At 40.2% G+C, this 16,053-nt stretch overlaps 1 long non-coding RNA gene across 4 annotated transcripts in view; it reads left to right on the top strand.

Annotated features, from left to right (window-relative positions):
* The window catches only part of LOC146714104 (uncharacterized), a 112,195-nt gene that overhangs the window by 706 nt on the left and 95,436 nt on the right, over positions 1 to 16,053 (top strand). For all 4 annotated transcript variants that reach the window (XR_014918776.1, XR_014918777.1, XR_014918774.1 and 1 more), the window contains exon 2: positions 8,456 to 8,516. This is a non-coding gene — a long non-coding RNA (uncharacterized LOC146714104). The remainder of the gene's footprint in view (positions 1 to 8,455; positions 8,517 to 16,053) is intronic.

Below are 16,053 nucleotides of genomic sequence, written 5' to 3'. Positions count from 1 at the left end.
CGCTATCTCACTGAGCCACTTGGTGAATACACTGAGCTTCAGCTGGCAGACAGTCTGCTCTCCCCGAGCTGCTGTATAAGCTGTCAGCAGCTGTCTTAATACATGGCGTAGATATTACACCTTGCGCATGGAAACCCCCTTTGTCTGTGCAGAGTAGCATTAATACTCTTAAGGAATGTGACTAGATCTCAAAGATCAGAGCCTCAGGTCAAGCAGGTCGTCTACGAATCACAAGGTTCAGTCCCATCTCCTCCAGACAACATGCTGATATCTCCTTTGGTAAAACACTGAACCGTGGAGTCAGTTTATAACCACCCAGAGCATAGCGGAGAGAAGACATGATGCTGGCACCAAATTTTAAATGAGCTGTTATTTTTCTTAAAATGTTTACTTTTCTTACTTTAAACATTTAACATTGATTCTTTTTTTCTAAAATCCTGATTTATAAGATTTATTCATTCACGTCTGTGTCTGTGCTGCAGAGCTGATGATTATACATTAATAATAAAATTATCATAATGACTAGATTGATAGAAACAAAAGTTTGACAACAATAATTGCAATTTTTCACAAATGGAAGACACTGAGCAAAGTTGCTAGTTTTCCAGGAACTGACGGCTCAGCAAATCCGCCTGCTTCAATTCACCTCATTTCTGTGAAGCGTGGTGAATTAAGGTGAATTTCCTGAGCTGGGCTCTTCCCCCCTCTATTCTAGAGTCAGATGTGAGGCCATCTGACAGCTAAATGTTGGTTCAAACTGGCTGCTGCAGAACGACAATGACTTTGTTTTCACAACTGCTATGTGTTGATAAAGAATTTTATGATAAAATCAAATACAGTACTGAAAGTATGTGTTTTTTGGTAGAGTTAAGGATTGCGATGGTGCTTAATGATCAAAGTGAGAGAACAAATCTGTACAAGTGAAGAGTAACAGGTGAAGGGGAATATGATGATGCGTCAGTGGGGTTAGATGTGTGATTGAATGAAGACTTAATCTGACACCATCGAGTAAAATGCCCAAAAAAATGATTTTAAATGTGGTTATATGGCTCTCATCCCGTTATAAAGAGAGGCTGAAAAACTATTAAACAGCTGATAGATGATCACCATTAAGATCAGTTAAAAATAGCACAACAGTGACTGAGAGCACACAAAAGATAGAGACAAACACAAATGTTAGAGATGTCTTACAGTATACACAGTCTGATGGTCTTGCAGATTTAGTAATACTCATAAATCCCCCTATTTTTCTATTGTTGTTGTTATTAAGCTTTATTTCATAAATAAAGTGCTGAATTGGCAGCAGGAGAGGAAAGTTTATCTGCTGAATACAAGTAAAACTGACATCATTTTACACTGAAATTGTGCATTTATGCAATTAAAACGAAATGTTATTCAGAAGTAATATTTAGGGTTGTTTCCTCCATGTGTGAGTGAATTCAAGTGTTACATCACAAAAGCTGTCACATTGTGTCACATTAAGACTTTTTCTTTTTCTGGCTTCCTTTGGTAAACATTCTGACTGCAAAACCTCAAGTTCAGGACACATTTGTGGTTCGCGCTGTTGTCTCGATAAGTTTACTTGTGAAACTCAATGTGAAACAAACATTTTAGTACTCAGAGATAACATCACATTAATTCTTGCCCCAGCATAGAAGTCTCGAGTGACTGCTTGAGGTTTGAAGCTTCACGGGTCACTGAAGCTGAATGACTTGTTTGCTTCACTGAATGCAGAGAGTGTGTGTGTGTGTGTGTGTGAGAGAGTCGTCTTTTATCAGTGTTGATGGTGTTTAAACAGGAAATTACTCGCACAATGTAACTGAAGTAGCTTTGAGTGGTTCAAGTCATTCAATAGTAGATTAGCGTTAGTTTAGTGTCATTGAGCCTCTGAATGAGTCCATTGAGATTCAGCTGGCAGACGGCCAGCCTGATATTTATTGGGTGGATGCCGTAGGCATCCACACTATTGAGATCCTGTTTCTCTTTATTCTTTATCCTTTATTATTCTAGTTGCTCCGTTTCTTTGCCGCTTAACTACTCCCTCAGTTTTCAGCCGATTTTTACCATTCAAACTCTAAACTGTTCTGCTATTTCTGCTTTCGACTGCTATATCTTTTGGTACTTATTACTATTATACTTTTTAAAATATTACACTTTTTTCCTTTAATTTGTCCCATTGAAATGAATGGGAAACTTCTACAATTCTGCTAAAACTTGCTTGTCTTTGAAACTTAACTACTTCCTCATACTTTCACCTAGAAACTCCATTCAAACTTTAAAACGTTCTCAGATGATTGGGCTATTCCTGTGTGATTCAGCTTTTTCATATCTGTTACCGTTTTCATGTAATGACTCTTTAAGTTTTCAGTTACAACTTTGTGATTTTTCAGAAAATACATGTGTTGCTATGGTTGCTATGCAATTAACTCCCACTGCACACTCGTCCGTTCTGAATTTTCTCTTCATGTCTGAACAACTCCTTGCTACTCGCTCAATTTCCACTCAACTTCCACAAATTATACATCAAAACGTAGGTATTTTTGCTGGCTTTAAGACAGTGTCACTATAATTATTGTGAGAGTTACGTTTTTTTCACAATTTGCCTCGAAGTGACACATGGTCTAAAAACTCCCCATTCAAAGTCTATGGGGAGGTTGTGAAACTCAGAGCTGAAATACTGAAACTGAAGGCATTTTCAAATCGTCATATCTCCTTAACGAAGCAAAGTTAAGACATGAGGCTTGTCCCTGTATATCTTCAGACACTCCTGACACTCACAATTCAAGAATTATTTTCTCACCTATTACCGTTCTGAGATGAGTTAGACTTGTTTGAGGGGTGGAAATCTGTCCTCCTCTCATTTTTCAAATTCCGAAAATGAAGCCGTTTCTTCTCTCGTCATATCTCCGCGACGGAGATACAAAGAGCTATGTAAATCGCAGTCAAAGTACACCAAAGTCCGCTGATTCACCCAGTGCAAGAATTATGCTTCTATCCCACCTAGTTTTTGAGTTACACGACGTTTTGTAACTCCAAAAAACGGCGTTTTTCGCGTCTCACCGCGATCTAATTCTGACTCCTCATCACCCTTTTTTTCAAAGCGCCCGCCCCCTTAGAGGTGGCGCGATTGGTAATGACACCGCTCTTCAGACCAGAGGTCGTGGGTTCGATTCCACCTTGGCCCACATGTTTTTTTTTTAACTACAAATTTATACACTATCACAGACCGGTAATTCATATTGATAATTTATTACAATTCTGCAAAGTTTAATGATTTTAGCAGCTTTTCTAATATGGACCTCAGATTCTGGTTAACAGTCTATGGCAGAAATACATACAAGTACACAGCCTGATGAAGCAGACAGAAGCAGTACCTCTGATTGGTTCCGCAGTTTCACCTCTTATCAGCACAAATCTCACCCTCTTCTGCTGTTTTCACCTCTTTTCTGCTAATTTGAGCTTCTGTTCCACAGTGCACTCAGCCTCTTCTGCTGTTTTCATTAGAATTTTAAGCTTTTCCACCTTTTTTCAGTTACGTGAGAACCAGTTTGGCTCAATGAGTAGCTGAAAAATATCAGCCTCTTCTGCTGTTTTAGCAGGATTTCAGAGTTCAGCTTTTTCACTTGTTTTAAGCACAAATTTCAGTTTCTTTACCTCATTTCACAACAAAGTTCTTCCTCTTCACCTCTTTTCTGCTAATTTGAGCTGCTGCTCCACAGTGCACATTTTCCCTCTCATCATATCTTTGCTTGTGACCAGAACTCATTTGGCTCAGAGGGTAGGGCATCTGTCGTGAGACCCGGTGGCAGAGGTTCGAATCCTACCTGTGACAGCTGCTACACATGTTCACTGCTTGCATGCGCTCTGCTTTCTTGACACTCTCCAGTGTGTCATTACACATACAGCCATCTTCAGCAAGCACTTCTGCTTCTACACTTCTTTTCAACTCGGCTTTTTGCTTCTTTACCTCTTTTCAGCAGAAATTATTCCTCTTCACCTCTTTTCTGCTAATTAGAGCTCCTGCTCCACAGTGCACTTAGCCTCTTCTGCTGTTTTCATTAGAATTTTAAGCTTTTCCACCTTTTTTCAGTTACGTGAGAACCAGTTTGGCTCAGTGAGTAGCTGAAAAATATCAGCCTCTACTACTGTTTTAGCAGGATTTCAGAGTTCAGCTTTTTCACTTGTTTTAAGCACAAATTTCAGTTTCTTTACCTCATTTCACAACAAAGTTCTTCCTCTTCACCTCTTTTCTGCTAATTTGAGCTTCTGCTCCACAGTGCACATTTTCTCTCTCATCATATATTTGCTTGAGACCAGAACTCATTTGGCTCAGAGGGTAGGGCAGCTGCCGTGAGACCCGGGGGCAGAGTTTCGAATCCTACCTGTGACAGTTGCTACACATGTTCCCTGCTTGCATGCGCTCTGCTTTCTTGACACTCTCCAGTGTGTCATTACACATACAGCCATCTTCAGCAAGCACTTCTACACCTCTTTTCAACTCATCTTTTTGCTTCTTTACCTCTTTTCAGCAGAACTTCTTCTGATTCACCTCTTTTCTGCTAAATGTTTAGCCTTTTCACCTCTTATTAGCACAATACTAAGCAGCTTCTGCTAATTTCACCAGAATTGTCAGTCTCTCCACCTCTTCTTTGTAAGAATCAGTTTGGTCCAGTAAGGTGAGACGCCGCCTATAGATCAGAAAGGCCAGGTTCGAATCTCGCTCAGGGCAATGTTTTTTGTTTTTTCAACTTTTTCTGCTTTTTTCAGCAGAAATCTTCAGCGTAAGGCATCCACACAGCATTTTCGCAGGAAATGCAATTTTTTCTAGTTCTGTCTGATGTACTGATCAGTTGTCTGGCAGTTTTGCTGTGAATGCAGTGGAAGTGAGTGTAGAGAGTGGCAGAGACCAGTTTCAGTTACATTCCAGGGCTCGCAAAATTTCAAAATCCCCGGTAGCCCTTCGGGCAGGGACTCTTCAGTTTTTGGTAGCCGAAAATAAATTTAAGTAGCCCGAATAAAAAAGAGCAATTTTTTGATGGATGTTTTGTTTCCTGTTTTGTTTCCGTTACAATATTATACATTAAAGTATAATATTGTAACGGAAACAAAACATTAATCAAAAAATTGTTGAAACACAAATTACAACATTGTATAAAAATTACAATCATCAACTCAAATACTTGGTTCTAATTAGGGCTGCCACAAACGATTATTTTGATAGTCGACTAGTCACCGATTATTTATGCGATTAGTCGACTAATCAGATCATCATCCACTGGACGTAAAACTACAGCTTATTGCACCAGCAGCATCTGCTCTTATATAACTATCATTAGCTTACAGCTTTAAGCTTTTAAGGCGCTAACTAAAAATAAAGACAAGATGATAGTTTATTCAATTTTAATGAAATTTGCAGATTGTTTCGGTGAAGTTTAATAAACTCCTTGCTATCTAAAATATAACAGGACACTGGAGTATATTCTCCAGCATCTCACACTTCTGATAATCAGCTGTCTGCTTGACGTTCATTCAGCTGTGTAAAAACTATAACTTTAATCTCAGCCAAACCGATTTACTCAGGAACAAATAAAATACTAAAAAAAAAAAAGCCAAACAACAACATTTTTAATTTATCTAAGTGACTCATATATATTTAACCTGAGTCGCGAAAGACGGCGGTGGGTTTGAAAACAATTTGCCGGGAGTCCGGTGTTCTCACAGCGCTAGTGACCTAGCCCCCGGCTAGCTATCGAGCTAGTGGGTAACAGACATCTCCGAAAACGTCGGAGCACTTTTGAAAATATGTGGTGTCCTGATAAACTGAGCCGATATTTGAGGTTTACACAGCTACATTCTCGTCTGAAAATATGTTAAACGTTTATTTTGTGACCCAGAAAGAATAATAAGAGTAATATTAAAACTAACTAGCTGCCGCCATTGTTGGAAACTAAGCTGGGCCGCGCTATGAATTCTGGGACACAGCTGCTTCTTCTTCTTCGGGGTTTAACGGCAGCTGGCATCCTTGTACATGCAATGCTGCCATCTTCTGTTTCAGTCCGTTATTACACTCTTAAATCCTGCTATTATTCCTGCGTCTTTTGCGATCTTACAAAGCTTCAAACGACACGTCGACTATTAAATCAGTCGTCGACGATTTTGATAGTCGACGTAATCGTGACTAGTCGACAAATCGTGGCAGCCCTAGTTCTAATTGAACAGAAATTTCTATGAACTTGTAAGAACTGTGTAGGACATGAATCAGTCTGTGTCAGATCCTGAATTTGAAATTTCCACTGAAATCACAGGTAAGAGGCAAGTGGAACCAAGATCTAGGACATTTGCTTTTTGAAGTTTGCAAAGACTGCTAGATTTTGCCAGTGGTAGTTCACTCTTTGCAACATAGTACGCTGTTCTAAACAGATTTTCAGGTTTATTTTTAGTATGTTATTTGCAATCGGTGTTTGTTCTGGGAAAGATATTGCAGACTGAGCAATAATGCATTTCTTGCATTTCTCATGGGTTCTAATGGGGGCCTTTCTTCAAATGACTGGTCCCAGTAACAAAGGCGCTTGTCGACTCAGAAATCGAGAGAAAACCAACAACACACCCAGCATAACATTATGTTATTTACACGCGTGCACATAAGTGGTCCGCATGTGCGCATTCGCTGTCAACATAAAAGACACGCACCAGATAAGAAGTTGCAGCGCGCGTTTGCGTCCATACTGTTTTTGTCCGCTAGAGTGGGATTTTCACGGCACATTCTGCACCACATCTCTGTGCGTTCATCATTTGTTTGAAGCCAGCTCACCTCCTGCAACCACTTTTCCGAGAATACGCGCTTCTTTTGTGGTTCGGACTCCTTCTGACATTTCTTTGGAGGTGGAGGAACACCAAAGTAATTGCTTAAAGGAGCTTCTTCGACATCTTTAAGAGTTCTAAACAAATGTCTGTCCTCCTCCAGAAAATCTTATGTACGCAAACACGCATTGCAACTTCTTATCTTGTGCGTGTTTTTTATTTTGACAGCGAATGCGCACCTGCGGACCACTTATGTGCAGCCCTGGTTATTTAGCTCATCATATTGCAGCCACAGAAATTCTTTTGTCCATGAAACCATAAAGCTGCACTTTCTTTTTGCCTTATAGTCTGATTTGTCATAACTTCTCCGTTTTGTGGTAAGCTTTTCTTTGGCTGTCACTTCTTCACCCTGACCTGTCTTATTTGGCTCAGCAGAACTGAAATATAAATCCTGCTGCTTTTACACACGCACTCACATAAGCTCAGCGATTCTCTGCGCGATCAACCTCTCATATGTTTAAGCTGCGGGAGATTTCACTTGTCATGTTTGCATAGTAAGCTAACGACTGATAAGACGATGTCAGAGGAATTGGTGCACAAATTATCATCACTCACAGATCAGTGCTGTCGCTCTCTATACACAGTTCGCACGATTGCAAAGTGAAAGCAAAAAACAAGCGCAAATTCAAATGTCACATATTGACAGTGGCTCACCGATGCCAATGACATAATTACCCAGCTACATTTCTGAAAGAATGCAAAAGCATTGACATATATTTTTCCTTCCTATGACAGCCCGACGGGCAGAGATAGATTTTGGTAGCCCGACTGGAAAAATCGCTAGCCCCGGGACGTCGGGCTAGCGATTTTGCGAGCCCCGCATTCAAGCACTCATATTATCGCTGAATGAACCAGTAACCCTTACCAGCAAAGACCCAGATTCAGAGACCTAACTGGGGTGATCCTGACTGTAAAACTGCTGTCATGCCAGCAGTCATTCACAGATCTAATGATTTCTGCTCTTTCTTGTTACAGAGCGCACTAAACATTTTACAGTCGTTTCTAATTCATTGAGCCTTATCCCACACAACTATATTGTAATCCTCTCGGATTAGTCACTGAATAAACATGCTGTGGTAGCACACACGCACATGGCCACTAGAGGGCGTATCTCAGCTATAACTGAGAACCTTCTGGTGGCTTTTTAGGGTTATTTGAGGTGCAGCTGCCATTTTTTTTTTTTCACAGATTAATGTGCAGATTATTTCCTTGATTGATGTTCTGTTTTTAATAAGGCATTGCAATACGACTACACTGACAAGAGTGAAAGGATTATTTGCTAATGTGATGGCAAAACTGTCAGCCAAGAAAAGAGAGGAATATTTGCTCATTACTGACTGAGTGATTAAATGTTTCAATTCTAAACTCAGAGAAAATCAGATTATGTAAGAGTGTGTGGGAATTTCCATCTAACCTAATAAAGCATTCACACCTTCCCACTTATCCAAATCCTGCAAACACTTATGTTGCTCGGCACACTTCAGAGTTATGACCAATACTGAGATTACTCAGCAGTTTCTGTTTTAGACAGAGGACTTTAGTTGCAGTATTTAGGAAAGCTTTTCACATTTGACCTCTTTGTTCATTAATGCAGGTACGCTGGATTCTTCTGATACTGACTTAAGAGTGTCCAGCAGGCTGACGGTCAACATCTGGTAAGAAATCTGTCTCTCTTTTGATGAACTGTGTCAGTGAAATTTTATACAAAATCCATCATCAATCATAAAGGGCGTCAAGCAGGCGTCGTCTTTTTGGCTACTGATTGATTTCTCAGTGATTTAGATTTAGCGGAGGGCGTTATAGCCTGAAGGTTTTATGAGGATATTTCAATAAATTTGTGATATTATTTAAAACAATATAGGAAATAAATACTGAATAAATAGTCAAACAAATGAACAACACACTTCTTTGTTTGAAGTGTGCATTTGTTGGCACTTGGTTCACATTCACTGCCTGCTTGTTTCTCTTTGCTCACGCGCCGTCACAGTCTGGTTGCTCTCAGCGGTGTTTGCACCTCAGGCAGTGAAAACAAGTCTGTCGTCTCCACAGTACTTTCTCTGAAACCCAATAACTGCTGTCTGCCCTTCGTGTTCGCTTTACATTTCACATATAAAGTGGTTATTTTTCTCAGTTTAAACATTTAATATGTTTTTGTGTTTTGAAATCTTGATTTATTAGATTAGCAAAGTTACATCTGAACAAACCACAAGACTTGTGCAACAGTGTCTGTTGGACAGGTGTGGAGACGTATGGTCGTGATGCAGGGGACCATTTGAGGAAAACCAAACAACATATCAGCACAAACACCTACAAACTACAAAACTTCTTGCAGTCATCGACTGATTCATGAACTGGGCCCTGTTTCAGGAAGCCGGTTTAGTGCAAACTCTGACTAAGTATACCCTGAGTTAACGAAAACTCTGGGTTTTCGGTTTCACAAAGCGAGTTCAGCTGAAGCCTGAGTGAGTCACTATGACGACACACTCCGTGAAGCTAACCTGCCCCTAGCAGGTTTACTACAACTAACCCTGACTGTCTCCGCCTCTGTGTCGGAAACCTGACTGTAGGAAGTGTCAGACATGGCGTGCCCCTTCCTTGAAGAGCCAGTAGATCGTGAAGCCCAAATTCTCCGCAGAGCTCTCCGCCGGGAGAGAGTGATCAGAGCGCGTTTGGACATTTTATCATTTCCTGATGATTTCCTGTGTGAACGTTACCGTTTTTCAGCACAATCTATAATTTATTTGAATAACATCCTCAGGCCTAATATTGCTCATGTGACACATCGCGGACATGCTCTCAGTTCATTGCATATTATTTGTATTGCACTTCGGTTTTTTGCAAACGGGAGCTTTCTGTATAATATTGGTGACGCTGAGCACGTTTCCAAGGCTACCGTCTGTCGGGCAGTCAGGAATGTTACAGTTGCACTGAAACGTCTCCTGTACTCGTTTGTGGTGTTCCCCGGTCATAGACCCACAAGATTCATCAAAGAGGGATGCCACAAAATTGCAGGTATCAGGATGAACAAAACTTAATTCATGATGTGGTGATACTTGAACTACTACTTAAATTTTACATTTATTTTCAGGGTTCCCAGGTGTGATTGGCTGTACAGATGGCACTCACATTCCAATCATTGCTCCTTCAGTAAATGAAGGCGACTATGTGAACAGGAAGTCTTTCCACAGCATTAATGTACAGGTACATAGTTCCCTGTAGCATGTCAAACTAACAAATTATTTCATTATAGTAATGGATGCTAATTTGTGTTCTCTGCACTGTGAAGATCACATATGATGCTGCCAACATTATCACAAATGTGGAAGCCAAGTGGCCAGGCTCTGTGAGTGGTGGTGGTAGAGGACCCCCACCTGTTTTTCAGGCCTCCGCTTTTTTTTCTGTTGGCTATAACGGGCCACATTTGAGCATACAGAGTAAGCAAATATGTACTTGTAATGTGCTCAGATAATTTCAATAAGTGCTTACAGAAAGAAAATTAATGTAGCCTCTAACTGCAGTTGATTTACATCGGACAAACAGACCAAGCACTGTGGCTCATAATACAATTACACCTCACCTGTTTGGACTATATTTTTATATTTCATTTTTACTTGCTGCCAGGAACGTTTGGGGCCTGTTGGGTTGCACCTGCGCTCACATCACATCACAAAATAAAATGTATAAAATAACAAATAAAATAAAATAAAATAACGTGTTAAATGGGTGGAAATCCCTAGATCAATGTTTAAATTAACACTCACGCATTGACTCTGTCGGCTATGTTTTGCCATGCATGCTCCCTTTCTTTTGCAGCTGAGGCTGTGTTACTTTTTTTCCGCAAAATTTGCATGTTATCGGCATATGCTGCCATCAGAATTTCGGCCTCAAGCGCTGTAAAATACATTGACCGCGCCTTCTTTCCCTCCGTCTCCATGGTGACTCGCTTAATCTGTGCTCCACTAATCAGGGCTTTATGTATCCTCGTCCGCGCGCTTAACTTGGGGTTAAAGCAACTCCGCGTTGATTGAACTAATTGTTATCAGCCTTTCTGAAACCGAATATTCCGAGTTGGACAGTTCGGGGTTACTCAACCCTGCATATCGTTTTTCACTCTGAGTTTTCTAAACCGGCTTCCTGAAATAGGGCCCTGGACTGTATTGGAAACTATTCGAGAGTCAAATGTGAGGTCATCAGTCTGACGGTTAAAGCTTGGCTCAAACTGGCTGCTGCAGAACTTACTTTGTTTTGTGAAGCTCAGTGACTTGTTAAATATAGTGTGTGTTTTCTTTTATCAGTGTTGATGGTGTTTACACAGGGAGTCATTCACATGCTAATTTGTGTAACTGAAGTAGCTTTGAGTGTTTGAAGTCATTCATTCAGATATTCAGGCCCATAAAGCACACTCAAATCATGACTCGTGTCTTTAAAACGAGGCTGTTGGTTAATGGTTTTCGTGAGCAGTCACTGCATGTAGAAAAAGTAAGCTTACTCTGTCAGACTGTATTTTGTAATTTGCCTTGTATGATATTCACAAAGAGCGGCCTAGCTTTGAGTCAACAGTGTCAGCGGTTTCCCCCTGTAGTTTATGCGCTGCCTCAAAATAAATACTTCATTGTTGTCCAGTTGTCATACAGATTTGTTGTGTAGTGTAAGTGAGGGTAGCAGGTGGGAGAGAAGCAAATGAATGTAAGCAGCTAGCAGAAAGACAGCAGAGGTTAACCTCACTAAAGCACAGAATCTCACACACAGCCTTGTCTGCTGGGTAATAAGTCGGCTTTAACCTCTTTAATTTAAACTAGTTCCATTGTCCCTCGTGTCATCTGAAATGTTCTCGGCTTTCATTAGAAAAGTTTTTCTATCATTGCTGCATGTCGGCACTCGCAGTATCATTTCTTGGCAGTATCCCATGGATGCTGAAGAAGTGTGTTTGTCATGTGGGGCTGACGCGGTCCTTGTTTTCCACCCGTCGTCTTCTGTTTCTTGTTTGTTGGTCCTTCTCATGTCACCTTTGATTCCACACTTTTATTACTTGAGCCTCAGTGAGTGTGTCGGGCAATGATACTCAGCACTCCTGTTATTTCAGCCTCAGAGTTCTCCTTTATTTACAGTCATTTTTATTTGACTGATCAGTTCTGAGTCTAGTCATTATTTACCACAGACGATTGTGGTCCATGCTCTCACTTTCTCACTGTTGACAACACTGTTACTCTTATCGCTGTTATCTTAAATATATTCAGCAGTGCTGTGTCTTTATTACCAAGTGGAACACAAAGCTCTGAAGTAGCTGCAACAGTGAGCTTAGATACCATAATTTTAAAATGTAGCACTAGCAGTGAGTCAGACTTTGTCACCAGGCCCCACTGATGTTATTGTGACAGTCAGAACAAAATGCCTTTGAACTGAACTCAAATGTTGTACTCAGACAGTTAATGCCCCCACTTTTTTCCACTTTCAGTCACATTCAAACACTCACATTATCTCTCGATGAACTGAGCATTTCCAGGAAGGACCCAAATTCAGAAACCATTGATTTCTTTCTTTGAGGTGATCCCGACTGTAAAACTGATGCTGATCATTTTAATGCAAATTTGTTGGCAGGTCAAAGTTATGTCAGTATTTTGCAAAATACTCAGATGTGTAAAGTATTGTGTTTTTGTTGGCGTCTGACCTCTTCTCACCAAACCACTTTCACACTATTGTAGCAGCATCTTCTTGGCTACAAAATCGACACGCTGCTCTCGTCCCAACACGCGTCTGTACTTGTGTCGTGTTGTGCAGGATAAGGAACATGTGGCACAGTGTCACTATATCATTAATATTGTGATGTGACACTTTTTTAATCACATAGAAGTTTATCAGAATCAAAGGGTTTTATTGCCAAATGTTGAGCAGGTTTACAACATTAGGAAGTTGCTATTATATTGGGTGGTATAATATGACACAGCCTTAATCAAACTATCAAGTCCAGCACTAAAGCGAGAGAGTCACTGTGAATTTCTTCTGACTTCCTTTGAAAGATAACACGTGGAGTCAAACGACGCTCGCTTGGGGTTTATGCTTAGTAATAATTTGTTTAAAAAAAACAAACCAAAATAACTGCAGTCTGCTCTTCACGTTCTCCTGAATGTGTTGTTCTGCATATATAGATGGAGCTTCATGTTAATCAGCTGTTCACTAGAATTTACATGAATCGCTGTGATATGATTATGTGAATATGCTGGGGTAGTTTACAGTAAAGGCAGTGAGTGAGTGCTGCTTTATTTGACTGAAATCTGTGTGTTTACCTTTTATTTCTGTTAAATCAAAAAGCTTAATAGGGTCATGTAAATGTGCAGGAAAGCTCTGTCTATAACAACAGATGGAGCCCACTTTGATCTCTCAGCTGAATCTGACGGTGTCTGCAGCCACACAGTGGCGCTGCCTGCATGTCAGAATCAGAATCGTGTTTATTGGCCAAGTATATGTGCAGACACATACAGGGAATGTAATGCACAAACATCCGTATCATATGGCCATGAAGGCGATACCATCCCCTAGAACAACAGTGTTACAAAGAGAAATGAAACTGTTAAAGAGATTCAGTTCTTAAGTATGTGTCCCTTCTTTGCATTAACTGGCCCAACAAAACCTGAAACCACCTCCGAGGTCTCGATGTTGATTTCCTACTTTCTTCTTTCTCCCAGTCTGTGTTTGCTTTCATACTGAAAGTACTTTAACACCTGCTTCAGTCGGAAACAATGACAGAGATCAGTAAAGGATGTAAAAAATACAAAAGCAAAACAACTGCACTGGAGGAAGATAAGTGAGGAGTGCTGCAGAAGTTCAATGATCTGCACTCTGACTATTCATCTAAGGGTGGAAAGTACACAGATGGAAGTGTTGTCATCGCAGTCAGTGACAGCAGTCACTTTGCTCTGTCACCATGTAACCACATCCCTGTAATCAAAACAGTCTCAAATATGTTAAGGTTCAAATAACAGCCTGCCTCGAAGACAAGGAGTGTGAACCAGTGCACGTGACTGACACCATCAAATATATTTAACCAGTTACTCCACTCATTTTACACTCATGCATCGTTCATATGCTTTGCTTTACGCTCACCGGTTCTGTAGTAAATCCCACCCAGTTAGTCTTTAGAGACTGGAATGTCTAAGTGTGTCTATCTGATGTTGTTAATTAGAGAAATCCAATCAGCCACTTGAATTTTCAGTTTTCATCTCAGAAAATTAAGAACATTATTTTAGGCTTAGAAAGCTGCAATTTTACTGCAGAATTTCAAACAGCGCAACATTTAAGAAGTTTCGTCTTCCTTTCTCTGTTTCCTCTTTCAACGTTTCTTTGTTTCACTTTTAACCAAAACGTGCAGTTGAAACGTAAAACACAGGTTGATTGGCTCGATTCTGTCATTGCAGTGGAGTGAATACTGAAGGGAAAGTTATTTGCATATACTACAGACACACTATTGATGGATAGGAATCCTTCACAGTTTGAACATCACATTAACATAAAATTGGGCAGATTTAGTGACATTTTGAACATTCACTAAGTGCTGTGCAGCTGAGTGACTTCAGTCTATTTATGCATTACCTCTTTGTTGTGGTCTGGCACATACTGTGCATTCACACACAGTTAAAATGTGGTTTTATTTGCATAAACTGCTGAGGAGCATCAGTTCATTCATGTACAAGTAAACACAAAACCCCATTTGAGTTTTTATCTGATGCTGCCTGCCTCATGAACAGCAGCCTGACATCAACTTCAGGACTGATTTATAATACTTTATTTATCCTGAGGATCAACTGAGGATGATCCTCTTCTTAGTGTCATAAAGGACGGGTACTCGAGAGGGGATATTTGATTAGTCACAGTGAGTGAGTGACAAATCTCTGTCATCTTCAGAGATGCTGTAGTTCTGCAACACATGCACTAGTTATCATGCAAACCATCTTGTACAGGAAGTTGATAAAATCTAAAGGACACTCGCTGTACCAGATGTTTTACAGGGTGTGAATATGATCTAGTTTTAATCTATATTTTGATTAAAATTATGAATTCAAAACAGTTTTTACAGAGACAGTCATAACTCCAAAAATGTATGTTCATAAAATTTGTAAATACATTCTGTATAAAAGTTTAAAAGTGAGAGATTAATCTGAATTCTCAGAGAGAAGTTAAAATGATGCATATGGTCAGTGAAAGTGTGAGTGAAACCTGGTCTCCCTGGTGAATGTGCTGTCAGTTAAGTGACAAAGCCTTAATAAACCAAAACCTTCAATGCATTAAAGCTCCAACTAATGTTCCCAGGTCTGGTTATGGCTGATGGGGTATTGTTGTCCCCCCAGCAGGCGAGCAGTCACCAGTATTTTTACTGATGGCTCTGTTTGTGTTTGAGTTCGGTGCCCTGCGTCTCCCTGGTGGTGCTGATTTTCTCTGAGCAGTTTGATTATTAACTGAGGAGTTAAAAGGCAGGAGTTTGTGGAGGACCTGGGCTTCTGAGGGTCCTGCTGCTGCTGGTGGTCATCACCCTCCTCGGCCTGGGCATGGCATGCTTTAATACCCAGTTAATGTGCAGCCTTGTGTACATGCTGCAGTTTGGAGAGCAACACCTGCACTTCAGGTAACATTGTATTATTGCTATACAAGTATTATTTGCTTTGCCTGTTGTAAGGCTAATAGGCTAACAAACCTAGCATATGCCACCCTTAGTACTGAACTGAATCATTCAGGAATTCCAGGTTAAAAATCTTTAAAAACATTAGATTATGTGAGAGTGACACTAGAGGACTACTACTATTTCTTCTTCTTCCTACTCTGCTGTGTATCCTTCCTTAGTCTGTCTCTAATCTTATCTCTGTATCTTGTTTTTAGGTTACTGTAAGTGTTTATTGCAGAGTCATGTTGCTCATCACAGTAGTGTGCTGCACACACTATGACGACTGCATAAAAATCTGATACTGGATAAAAATAATGTTGGAAAAAAGTCTGACTGCAAGGCAAGTTTACACTATAGCATTTTGATAGAAAATGAAGAAATTTGGCACATTGTTCACCAACCTTGATGCTTTTTGTCTTGCAACAATAAGTATTACATGTTTATTTATATATACATATAAGCCATTATTTATTTTTCCTGCTGCTCGGTGGTTGAGATATGAGTGTAACATTGTTGCAGTGAGTCTGAGCGCTCAGATG

This window comes from Copadichromis virginalis, linkage group LG3 (genome assembly GCF_057382275.1).
Source record: "Copadichromis virginalis isolate Kocher_CV1m ecotype Utaka linkage group LG3, C_Virginalis_male_GT1.1, whole genome shotgun sequence".
Taxonomy (NCBI): Eukaryota; Metazoa; Chordata; class Actinopteri; order Cichliformes; family Cichlidae; genus Copadichromis; species Copadichromis virginalis.
This window is presented reverse-complemented; position numbering and strand designations above follow the sequence as displayed.